The sequence below is a fragment of the Prosopis cineraria genome, unplaced genomic scaffold, assembly GCF_029017545.1.
Source record: "Prosopis cineraria cultivar Desert tree isolate PC_DT_omini unplaced genomic scaffold, ASM2901754v1 PC11, whole genome shotgun sequence".
NCBI lineage: Eukaryota > Viridiplantae > Streptophyta > Magnoliopsida > Fabales > Fabaceae > Prosopis > Prosopis cineraria.
Window position 1 is genome coordinate 43,878,891 of NW_026555342.1, and position 12,052 is coordinate 43,890,942.

The window sequence follows — 12,052 nt, forward strand, 5'->3', positions numbered from 1 at the left end:
TAGAAGTAAGGTTATATTAAAACTTTCTGATTTTTCAAGTATTAAGCTTTATAAAAATGTTTAAATGAGTAATCCGTCAAGTTTAACCTGTATTTCTGAATAAATATTTATAACTTATTTTGCAAGAAATTTTATTGAAAAATTAACCATCATAAATTTTCTATTTTGAAACTCTAGTGTTATTATTTTTATTTATTGATACTAATGAATAAAAAATAAAACACGTTTCTTGTCCTTTTCGTGACTTTCTCGTATCAAGTAAGCCGGCATATTTAATCTATGTAAACTAACAATCAAAAAAACCCATGTACAGTCCAATCCTTCAATTGAAGAGCCGCATGAAATATAATCTAACCAAAAAAATAAAAATCAAAAACAACGAGTCTAGCTATTACAGGAGTTTACTTGCCTTGTTATCGTTCATCGTAGTCATATTTACAAATTTACACAGTACGATCAGATATTCACAGAAATAGTGAAGCTCCGCGCAAGCAGCCACAACTAACAACAGGAGAGCCTATGATCTGAATGAATTTTGCTTCCAGATTCAACCATTTTCTGTGATTTCTTGTTTTCTTCAAGAAGCGATCGATCACCCGACGAAACCCAAGAAGCTGCAAGAAACCATGATTTGACGCTCAGAACCAAATAGATTGAATGAAAAATCAAAATCACATCAAAAAACCAAATAAATTTTCCAGAGGAACATTAGGAGCGGAGAAAAACATTGATCTGAAGGGAAAATCGATTTGAAAACGACTATCAGTACATGTATATTTCTGAATCGATCGATTTTAAGCGACAAGTAGTGAATCTGGAGATTAAAATCGATCGAATCGAAGAAAACAAAACAGAGATGATCAGTTGAAATATCAGAAATAACGATTCAGAGATTAAGATTATTGGTTGAACCTGAGAGATCGAAGAGGAAAGGAGTGGGAGAGGAGGTGGAAGAAGAAATTGGCGCCGTGAAGGAAGACGACGATTCCAGTACAACCCAATACGAAGAGCTCCAACATTCTAATCGGAAATTTTGAAACAAGAAATGCCAAAGTCGCTTCACACGTATTTATAACCGCAATTACGTGGCCCAATGATAAAAGTGACTAATATTTCGCAGAATGACATTTATATCCAAAATAATAATAATAATAATAATAATAATACAAGTTAGGTCTATAATACATTTTTTTAAAAAAATAATTTTAAAGTAAATAATTATAGATTCAAGAGTTTTAAATCTTATTTAGCGTGTTTTTATTTTACACAACTATTTGTCAAATATTGTCAATTTAACTGATTAACTCCATGTAACTTTTTTTTTTTCAAATATGATTCTTTTCTAATAAAATTTGACCTCTATCTTCATAAGAATAAGAAGAATAGCAGATTATAAATATAAAAAAAAAAGAATAAGAATCGCATTGTCCGTTTTACTTGAACCTGACCTTTTTACTATCCTATTTTAACTTAATCAAAAAGATGCATAGTTTAAAAACTAAATTTAAATATTTATATATAATTATTTATAAAAAATAGTATTTTTTATTGAAAAATTAATCATTTAATTTTTATAATTTCAATTCAATTGTAATTCAATTTATGAACTTTAACTTGGTGCAACTTTATTCATATAACTTTGATTCAATTAAAATTCAATCCTTATAACTATATAAAATATTGGTCCCTAAGTTTAAAGAAATAAATTTATTTTTTATAATTTTATTTTTACAGTAACGAACATTTTGAAGGGTTCAAAATTATAAAAATTAAATTGCATCAACTCAAAATTTAATACTTGAATTTCAACTGAGTTAAAATAATAAATATTGAGTTGCATCAAGTTAAAATTTAATGATTTAATTTTAATTGAATCCAAACTATGAGGATAAAATAATTATTTTTTATTTTCATTTATCAATTATTTTAAATATGTAGCAATTGGACATGCTTTTTTGCAAGGAATCTAAAAAAGGTTGTATTATGTATTAATTTTAATATAAATTTTATATTTTATATGGGTGATAAGTATAATTATGATTAACATTGAACTCATCTTCAATCAACCCAATCCTAATCACATGTTAGGGTTTGTTTTATTGCAAATAAATAAATAAAATAAGACTTTGTCTAATATTAATGTGCCAACAAGAAAAAGATTTTTTGCTTATTTTAATCTGACATCACCATTAGCAAATTAATTAATTAATTAACCCTCAACTTTTGACAATGGACGGTGGAGAGATTACAGATAAATTATCCTTTGAAATTGTGTGGTTAAGAATAGAAATGGAGGCAGGTCGGCCTGGACGCAATATTGTACCTGCACAGTGGTTAATATTAGTGAAAGTTACGTTTTTCTCCTTATAATAAAATTAAATAGGCTTAAATATATTTTTAATCTTTTAACTTTATATAAAATTTTATTTTAATTCCTTACTTTTATAAAGGAAAAATGACAATTAAGAACCTTCTAAAAACATTAATCTCAATTACGGATTGTGAAATTTTAAAATCTCAATTAAAGATCATGGTCCTTAATTGTGATTAAAAAAATATAATTTGTGAGGTGGAATTCACTAACGCGACTTAAAAATTTACTAACCCAACTTGAAAAATTACTAATGTATATTGTGAAAACATGAAATCTCATTTGAAAATGAAATGTTTAACAAAAAATGTCACTTGAAAATTCACTAACTAAATTTGAAAAAATTTCTAACATATATTGTGAAAAAATAAAACCCTACTTGAGAATCAATTGTTTAATAAAAAGTGATTTATTCAAATTGGTATTTTTTATTAAACAATCGATTCTCAAATGGAGTTTCATATTTTCACAATATACGTTAGAAATTTTTTTAAGTCGAGTTAGTGAATTTTCAAATAGTACTTTTTGTTAAATAATTGACTTTCAAATGAGGTTTCATGTTTTTACAATATACGTTATAAATTTTCTCAAGTTAGATTAGTGAATTCCCAACTGGCAATAGTAAATTTCACCTCACAAACTATATTTTTTTATCACAATTAAGGACCATGATCCTTAATTGAGATTTTAAAATTTCATGGTCCGTAATTGGGATTAATGTTCTTAGAAGGTCTTTAATTGTCATTCTTCCTTTTATAAAGTATATTTTTAGTCTTTTAATCCTAACACCATTAGTTTTAAATAATTAGTTTTTATACTGATCATTGTTATTTTAAAAAAAATTTTAAATTTAATAAGTTAATATTTGATAATATTTTATCAATATTTAAAAGTTCAATGTAATATTTTTTTCAGTGATAAAATTAACAATATTAAAATTAAAGAACTAAAAATAAACTTTTTATAATTAAAGGATCAAAATAAAATTTTATATAAAATTAAATAACTAAATATATTTTAACCAAATTAAATGCTATAAAATTCATTCGGGCGGGTGTAATTCTCCCGTACTGTGATACTATTTCCTTTGCCCAATTCTTCTAGTTAAGTGTACCCATCAAACCAGGTATGTGCAAATTATGAGAAGTTTGATCAATCAAACAAAATTTGATGAATAAATTATGAAAAAGGTCATTTATTTGTAATGTGAACCATCGAAATTAAATTTAGATGATCTGAATTTTGCAATCTCCAAGTATTATATTGCAGGCCACGAAAGGAAACCATCAACAAATTTGGGGTCTTTTAGGCGGCGGCGGCGGCGGCGGCGGCGCAGGGCTTCATTATCATTATCAGTATTACTAATGATTATTCCATCTTTAGTTATTTATTAAGAAAAATATAACATTAACATTACGTTTTATTTTTTATCCTTACACTTTTTATATATTTTAAGTTGTTATATTTTTATTTTTTATTATTTTAAATTCTTCCAAGATTCTTATATTTTATTTATGAAGAAACTTAAAATAATAAAAAATAAAACTGTAGAGATTTAAAATATAAAAAAATATGCAAAAATTAACAATAAAATGTGAACAAACTATAAAAATCAAAATTTATGTTTTCTTTAGAAAGATTACTTTTAAGCCTATTCAAGAGTACCATGAAATCAGTCCACAACAAGATTTATATACTTAATTTTATATATTTAATATACTTTTACTCAATCAAATAAAGAATTGTAAAGGTGTTTTTGCAGATATAATTCATATTATAGAATAAAACCAAACAAACAACTTAACATTTATTATATTTTACATTATAATTAATTTATTATATTTTTTAATGATCTATCATTGCATATCAATAATAAATATCCTGTAAATTTTTATATTTTTAATGATAAACCTATTATATATCAATAATAAATATTTTTTTATCTCAATGTAAACTAGCCATGCTTCTAAATTTTCAAAAAATTGGTCCATTTTTTAGGTACAAGATTTTTTTTAGCTAGTGGGCTAATTTGTCCAATTGTAAATTTTAATATGTTAATAATAATAATAACAAGAATTTGTTAGAAATTAAATAACCTATAAAAGATACATATATCTTAATTTAATTAAAAAATATATTAAATATATAAAATTAAGGATATAAGTTTTCTCATCATAAAATTATTCTAAAGTCTAGCACACTTTGCAAAGGTTGTCAATTTACTCTCTCTCTCTCTCTCTCTCTCTATATATATATATATATATATTAAAATTGTCAATTACTATTGGATAACTATTAATAAAATTATTTAGTTAACAATTAAATAATAATAATAATTAACAACTATCTAGGAACAACTGATAACTTCAGGATATAAGATTCTTTGTACAAGATTTGAGATTGATTATCTAAAATATATTTACTTTTGTCTAAATCATTTCATATTTGTTCAAAGGAAATCATATGCAAGGACTACTTCGTTGGAAACATATTCCCACTAAAAAACTTCCCGTTTGAGAAATTACATTAAAGAACCATATTTCTTAGTTGGGATTTTTCACTGTACATAAAATGTCTTTAATTTGGTGGAAAAGAAACAATGCATATAACCTATAAATTATTTGGCAGTGTACATGTAAATTACAAAGCCTAGTTGTGAATTATTCATAATAAGCTCTTAAATCACATAAATTCAATATATATAGGGCCTTTCATGCTGGAAATTGTGGAAGCACGCAATAAATTTATTTTCCAATACATCTCTACTCATCACTATTACAAAATATTAAATATAAAATGGTTATGAACCGTTGAATAAAAAGGTACTGAATATTTTAAGAAATATATTTAATCATTTATAACCGTTGAATACATTTTAAATATTAAACACTTCTAAATAAACCGTCTAGTATATGTTTGATGAATATATCAGTTTACTAGATGTAGAAAAATATTAAACAGTTTCAATGATATAACCGTTTATATATCATTATATTAAATGGTTATTTATACATAACTATTTAATATATTGTTATATTAAACAGTTTGCCGGATAACCATTTAATATTAGGATACAATAGTTTTGGTAACAATATTAAATGATTTTTTATATAACTGTTTAAAATTGTGACTAATTTTTTTTTTTTTACTACCCACCTTATATTTCTAATAACCCTTGCATTGAAATATATAATACACAATTTCCAGCAAATTCAGAACAAAATTTCAGCAGCCAAAAATAATTATTTACATGAAATTTACATTATGAATTCCTACACAAGCTCTATACAATTTAAGTTTTTTAACTTAAAACCAAAAATTGTGATATTATACCTATATTAAATGGTTATTTATACATAACTATTTAATATATTGTGATATTAAACAGTTTGCCGGATAACCATTTAATATTAGGATACAATAGTTTTGGTAACAATATTAAATGATTTTTTATATAACTGTTTAAAATTGTGACAAATTTTTTTTTACTTCCCACCATATATTTCTAATAACCCTTGCATTGAAATATATAATACACAATTTCCAGCAAATTCAGAACAAAATTTCAGCAGCCAAAAATAATTATTTACATGAAATTTACATTATGAATTCCTACACAAGCTCTATACAATTTAAGTTTTTTAACTTAAAACCAAAAATTGTGATATTATACCTATATTAAATGGTTATTTATACATAACTATTTAATATATTGTTATATTAAACAGTTTGCCGGATAACCATTTAATATTAGGATACAATAGTTTTGGTAACAATATTAAATGATTTTTTATATAACTGTTTAAAATTGTGACAAATTTTTTTTTACTTCCCACCATATATTTCTAATAACCCTTGCATTGAAATATATAATACACAATTTCCAGCAAATTCAGAACAAAATTTCAGCAGCCAAAAATAATTATTTACATGAAATTTACATTATGAATTCCTACACAAGCTCTATACAATTTAAGTTTTTTAACTTAAAACCAAAAATTGTGATATTATACCTATATAGCATATCTATGTTATTAAACTTTAAATACACCTATATCAACAACTTCTTCATTACAGCTGGTTGTTAAAGCTAAACCAAGCTTTAAAAAGGCTACGTGCCAGATCTTTAACGACTTCTTCAATTTGAACCTTTGTAAACATGTCACTATATGTGTCCTCATAGCACTAAATGCAAGAACAATAATAACAAATTAAAACCGTGTTAATTAATAAAAATAATATAATGATGGGAAGGTTGAAAACATATATGCATTATCTGGAAGAGTACCAATGGATTATGTCCTTCATATATTTCATAATAGCATATCCACAATCCCTAGCTTTGTCTAGTTGTTTTGGGCACTACACGTAAAAAAATTAAATCAATTAATGATATTACATACTTATAATTATGTTGCTAATGTAGTTAATGATAAATACTTATACCTTGACAATTGTCCATGATGTTGCTGTATCTAAGCAACTGCTACCTCTTATTAGTTATCAAAATTATTGATCAATATCAGTGCAGTACATGACAATAGTCCTAACGGGCAATGAAAAAAGTTGATATGAGAAATATTCATATAGAAAGAACTAAAATTACATGCATATATGCATAAAACTTAATCAACTTACTGATTCATCATCTCCATTATATGCAGCTTGTTATCGGGATCGCCACCACTAATAAGGTCAAAGTACCATACTCTACCCATAGTTGGATTGATCACAAGTAACATCCAATGGCCCTTGTATCCAGAATTACAATTAGAAAGTTTCACATAATTTAAGTGCGATGAAAGTGAAATATTGAAAAATGACATACCCTTCACAATAAGGTGCTATGAATATTTTATTCTTGTTGGTGGCATGTTGTTGGAAGTATTTAGAAAGCTTTTGAGCTATTTATAGTCTTTCTTTATGACTCATTATGTCGTGGCCATGAGGAGAAATCATGTGGGGACTGAAGAGTATAACCCTCTGTGTTATATTTCTCTAGGCAAGCATGGTGGTAGAAAGATATCTTACATGGCAAAAAAACAATTAAATGATTTAAAGTATATATATAACTATGCATTTACTATAAGGTTTTAGAAGTTTGCCTTATATATAAGTTGCACAGGGTAGTGGTAGCCTGATTATGATTGAATAAGTCAACTAACATCTCATGATTAACTTAGTCGACAGACTTAGGATCCGCATACATCTCTACAGGGAGAGGTAGCATCGTTCCTTCTTATGTCTTTATGTAAGTCTTAAGCAACTTTTGGTATTTGTTGGGTGCATTTACAGCATGCCTAGAGGTTGAAGGCTTAGGATCTTCAGATTGAGTGACTTTAGGCTGATGAGCTTTAGGGAAAGCTAGCGTCTTCTCAGGGAATGTGGTTGACTCCTTGAATTTTTTTGAGGCCTTACCATTTTCCCTCTTTCCTTTAGATGATGGTACTTTCATAGTATCCAATACTTTTTTTCCCACTGACTTATCAACAAGCTAGTTTTTCACACATAGGTAGTTAGAGATCAACCAAAATACATACAAGAGGAATGTTAAATTTAAGTCATGAGTTTAATTGCTTTACCTTTTAGAGACGATGCTATATAAATCGACCATGCTATAAAGCTTTCCAGTGCATCTACTACTGTCCTTGCATCTTTAGTAGGGTAAGGCAAATCATAGTTAGGGTCCTCAGCTATCTTCAAATTGACCTTCATTGTCCCTTTAAGGATATTCTCATTGTGAATTTAGATTTGGCCAGCAATGTTGTACATACGTCTAAATACAGCCACATGGCTATCTTCTGCCAAATAATCAATGTTGGCCTCACCCTAAAAAATAGATAAAATTATTATATAATATGAATAAGACTAATAAAGTGAACACAATTAACTCAAGTAGGAGTTGAGATGAGACTATGCAACTATCATTCTCACTTGGGCTAGCATCGCCTGATGGGAGCCCTAACCTATGCCAATTTAGTAACAAATTAATGAGTCTAGATTGTTCTTGCATTTGCTACTACTATGCTTGTATATATTACTTCTATTCTTCTAGCTCTAGCCTCAATTCTTAAACCTCAGTAGAAGAAGTAGTCTTTTTAGTATGATACGACCCAAAGTACTCTTTCCCTGTGATGCCAAAGCTAACACCTCGAACACAGCCAAGATGATTAGTGATAACCTATTGAAATTAATGTCAATTCAGTGCATTTTCCTATACTTTATGTGATGAATTAGATCAATTGTGAATATTTTTGGTTTAAATATAGGAAAATGAGTTTTATTCTAAATTTATATAGAACAGAAAATTTATTGAGCATTTTGCAAAGGTTCTCACTTTGATTTTAAACTTTAAAAGATCTCATAGTTGTATCTACTATTTCAAGTGGTTTATTTTAGGTATTTTCAAAGATAGATAGCTAAATGATGATTAAAGATGCATATGGAAACATAACAGCAAAAAAATTAGAGCCAAAATTGAAGATTAGAAGCTTTATGTTATGTGCCGTGGCGCATGCACAACACGCCGCAGCATGTGGCACAGAGATGGGGAGTCCTGGAGATGTAAGAGCACTATGGCACATTAACAACACGTTGTGGTGAAATTCCACATTTTGCCATGTGTGTCGTAGTGTCCTGACAACATGTTGTGGCGCATGACCTAAATTTTGTTGTGCGTTTTGAGTTGCAGAATGAAAAAATTAGGGTAGATAAGCCATAAACACACCTTCAGACACCAGACCATAATTTTTAAAGACTCTTTGAGGCTTGCTCTGCTAAGGTTTAGGGTTCTTGAAGGAGATTTGATCAAGGATTGAAGATCTGAAGAGATTCAAGTAAATTTCCTTCAGTTTTTCTTCTTCTCTTCCCTTTTCTCTGTTTGTTTCTAATATAAATGCTATATATGTTGACATTTGTGGCTCATTTCTGAATATGGGTAGCTAGTTCTCTTGTTCTAAGATTATTCTAAACCTTTATATAGATTAAGACTTGAATATTCCTCTCTTTTAGTAGTTAATGATATATATATATGTATTTATTTTATCTTATGCTTAATACTTTTAAGTGCTTGATCACTATTTAGATTGTTTTGTTCACTTGAGTTGTGCTTGAGAGAGCTAATTTAAGTGTAGAACTTGAATAAAATAGTATTAAACTTGAAATTTACAAAGATAAATGAATGGTTTTGTTGGTAAAATAGAGATATTTTATTAATCCTTTATAGTCAAATTGAGACTGATGCTTAAAATTTGTTTTCACCAATTATTTTCAAGAGATTGTGAAATTTTAGTGTTTTCAAATATACTTGATTTTAACTTGAGAAAGCTTCTTCAAGTGAATTAAAATCTTAGATTAACACTTATTTTCATTAAAAATATATTAGAGAGGAATTAATTTAAGTTTTATGAAATACAAAGGAGAGAGATAATCCTAGATCCTCACCTTTAAAAATCAAAGTTTTAATTGCTTTGAAACAATTTTAATTATATTTTCATTACTCTCACACAAAAATACTCTTAATTTTGCTTAACCTATCTTAAAGCTCAATAATGAATTTTAACCTTCATTTACCTAAATCCTTATGCAAACAATAACTCTGGAATATTTTACACTTGTGACGATTCATACACTTACGGTAATGCTTGATGACGAACAGTCAGTATTCCCTAACGCTTTCTCTAAGCCATCCTCATCAGCAATTTGAGTGCCTGCTGATGCCTCCCTTGTCAAAGCCTCTTGTAAAGCAGTAAAAGTAAATTGAATAACTTGAAAACAATTAAATAATAATATTATATCATGAATATTAATTATCGTATCCGCAACTACTTTTGTCTTTGAATTATCAATATTTCCTTCTTTGTTTTTTCAAGCCTTGATCCAAATCCTGCCACGGGATGTAGAACCCTTTGACACATGCTCCTTTTCAATCAAGCCTTTCTTAATGCCCGCATACCCGTTACACCCAGCCTTATAAGTATACTCATTCTTATTTGCCAATTGTTTATTTTTTACACTTAATGCCTTTGGAAACACAAAACATGACAAGTTACTTTATATAAATTGGAAGTAAAAGCCAACCAAAACAACAAAATATAAACAAGAACTGATACCTTGAACTCTAAATTGTAGCGTGAGTCAACGAAAGCTTTCCATTCATCCAGACTTATAATCGGCCTAATAAGGGGAGGAATTGTATCCTTAATACCCTCTATGTCGAAGTTTCCTAAGAATATATAGGTGATAAAACTTCTAAAATCTTTAAGGGCCACCCCAGACTTCTATAGGATAAATTTTTTACGCCTTTCCTCGATCTCAAATCCCAACTACAAAACAAATGAGACAGCTTGTAAAAAGGACATATATAATGAAAAAGTTTTTTAGTAAATAGTATCTTACTGTTATAGTCTTCCACATTGCATCCCTCATTGTGGGAGTTGCATTCTTCAAAGTGATAGGAATAGAGGACTTTACTACTACCCCAATATAACTGATAAAGTTATGACTGTCCACTACTTGATTCTTTTGGTTCCACTTAATAGTAAACTTTTTTCCTTTCATTCCTTGCTTTAGTGATCTGCTCTATCACAACTAACCCCTTCTTAAGTTGTTTTTCCTACCTCTCAAGGTCAATGTTCTTTTGAGTCTTATCATTATTTTGCCCTGCACTAGGACAATTGGATCTAGAGCTAGTGTCTAGATGATTACCTTTCATAGCCATTTACCTAGAAAGATAATAATAATCAAGGTTAAATTAAACAATAATAATTCCAGTCAAGCAATAATAACCAAGATTAAATCAAACAATAATAGTCATTTACCTGCTTAATTCTTTCTTTTTCTTTTTCTTGTTTTAAGTACTTTATCAACTAATTCCTTTTTAACTTTAACATTTTTTTCTTTGATTTAATTGACCTTTTCTTAGAAATCTAAATACTCTCATTGTGATCATGTTTTACATAAAAAGCACCATCTTTAATACTGTCTAAACCATCATCATTTTCAAATGATGTTCCCTAAAATGGATCATCCTCAACTTTATCATTTCTTTTACTTTGTTCATTTTCATCACTTTTCATTTCTTCAATTTCTTTATTACTCCACAAACTAATAGATCAATTCTTATCAGCAGGATCATGGACATAAAAAACTTGTTTGGCTTGGGACGGATCAATGAAATGATCCTCTTTATAACCTCCCTTATTCAGATTCACCCTAATCAACCCAAAGGGATCATCAAGGTCCAATCCATTCTTATTTTTAACTCATTTGCAACCGAAGATCGAAACTCAAAAGGAGATATAATCTAACTCCCAGATGTGCTCAATTATCCTAAAGTAATGCATTTTTGTGTAAATGAGTTTTTTATCTTTCAAACTAGAAATGTGCATGCCGTTAGCTATGGTAGATATATCATTATTTTGCATTGTGCTCCTATCATCATGTTCCTTCGTGTAGAACTTGTACATGGTATAACTTGTGTAAGAGAGGACATGTTTGCTTGAACCTTGTGTGAGCCATCTCAATCTATCAGGAACTGAAGCATGATCAACATTGTATTTTCCTTCAATGTGGTCTTTAAATCAACATATGAATTGTTTATTATATAATTTGATTATCCAACTATCTAATCGACGTGGGTTTTTCCTCTTAAGCTTTGCCTTATGAATCTTTTCATACTCA

The 12,052-nt window shown here is 28.1% G+C and overlaps 1 long non-coding RNA gene across 1 annotated transcript; it reads right to left on the reverse strand.

Annotated features, from left to right (window-relative positions):
• Nucleotides 1-271: 271 nt before the first annotated feature.
• LOC129284926 (uncharacterized) lies at nt 272-1,046 on the reverse strand. The gene is made up of 2 exons (XR_008587034.1): nt 913-1,046; nt 272-614 (listed from the first exon to the last, which is right to left on the reverse strand). It is a non-coding gene; the product is annotated as an uncharacterized LOC129284926 (long non-coding RNA).
• Nucleotides 1,047-12,052: the final 11,006 nt, after the last annotated feature.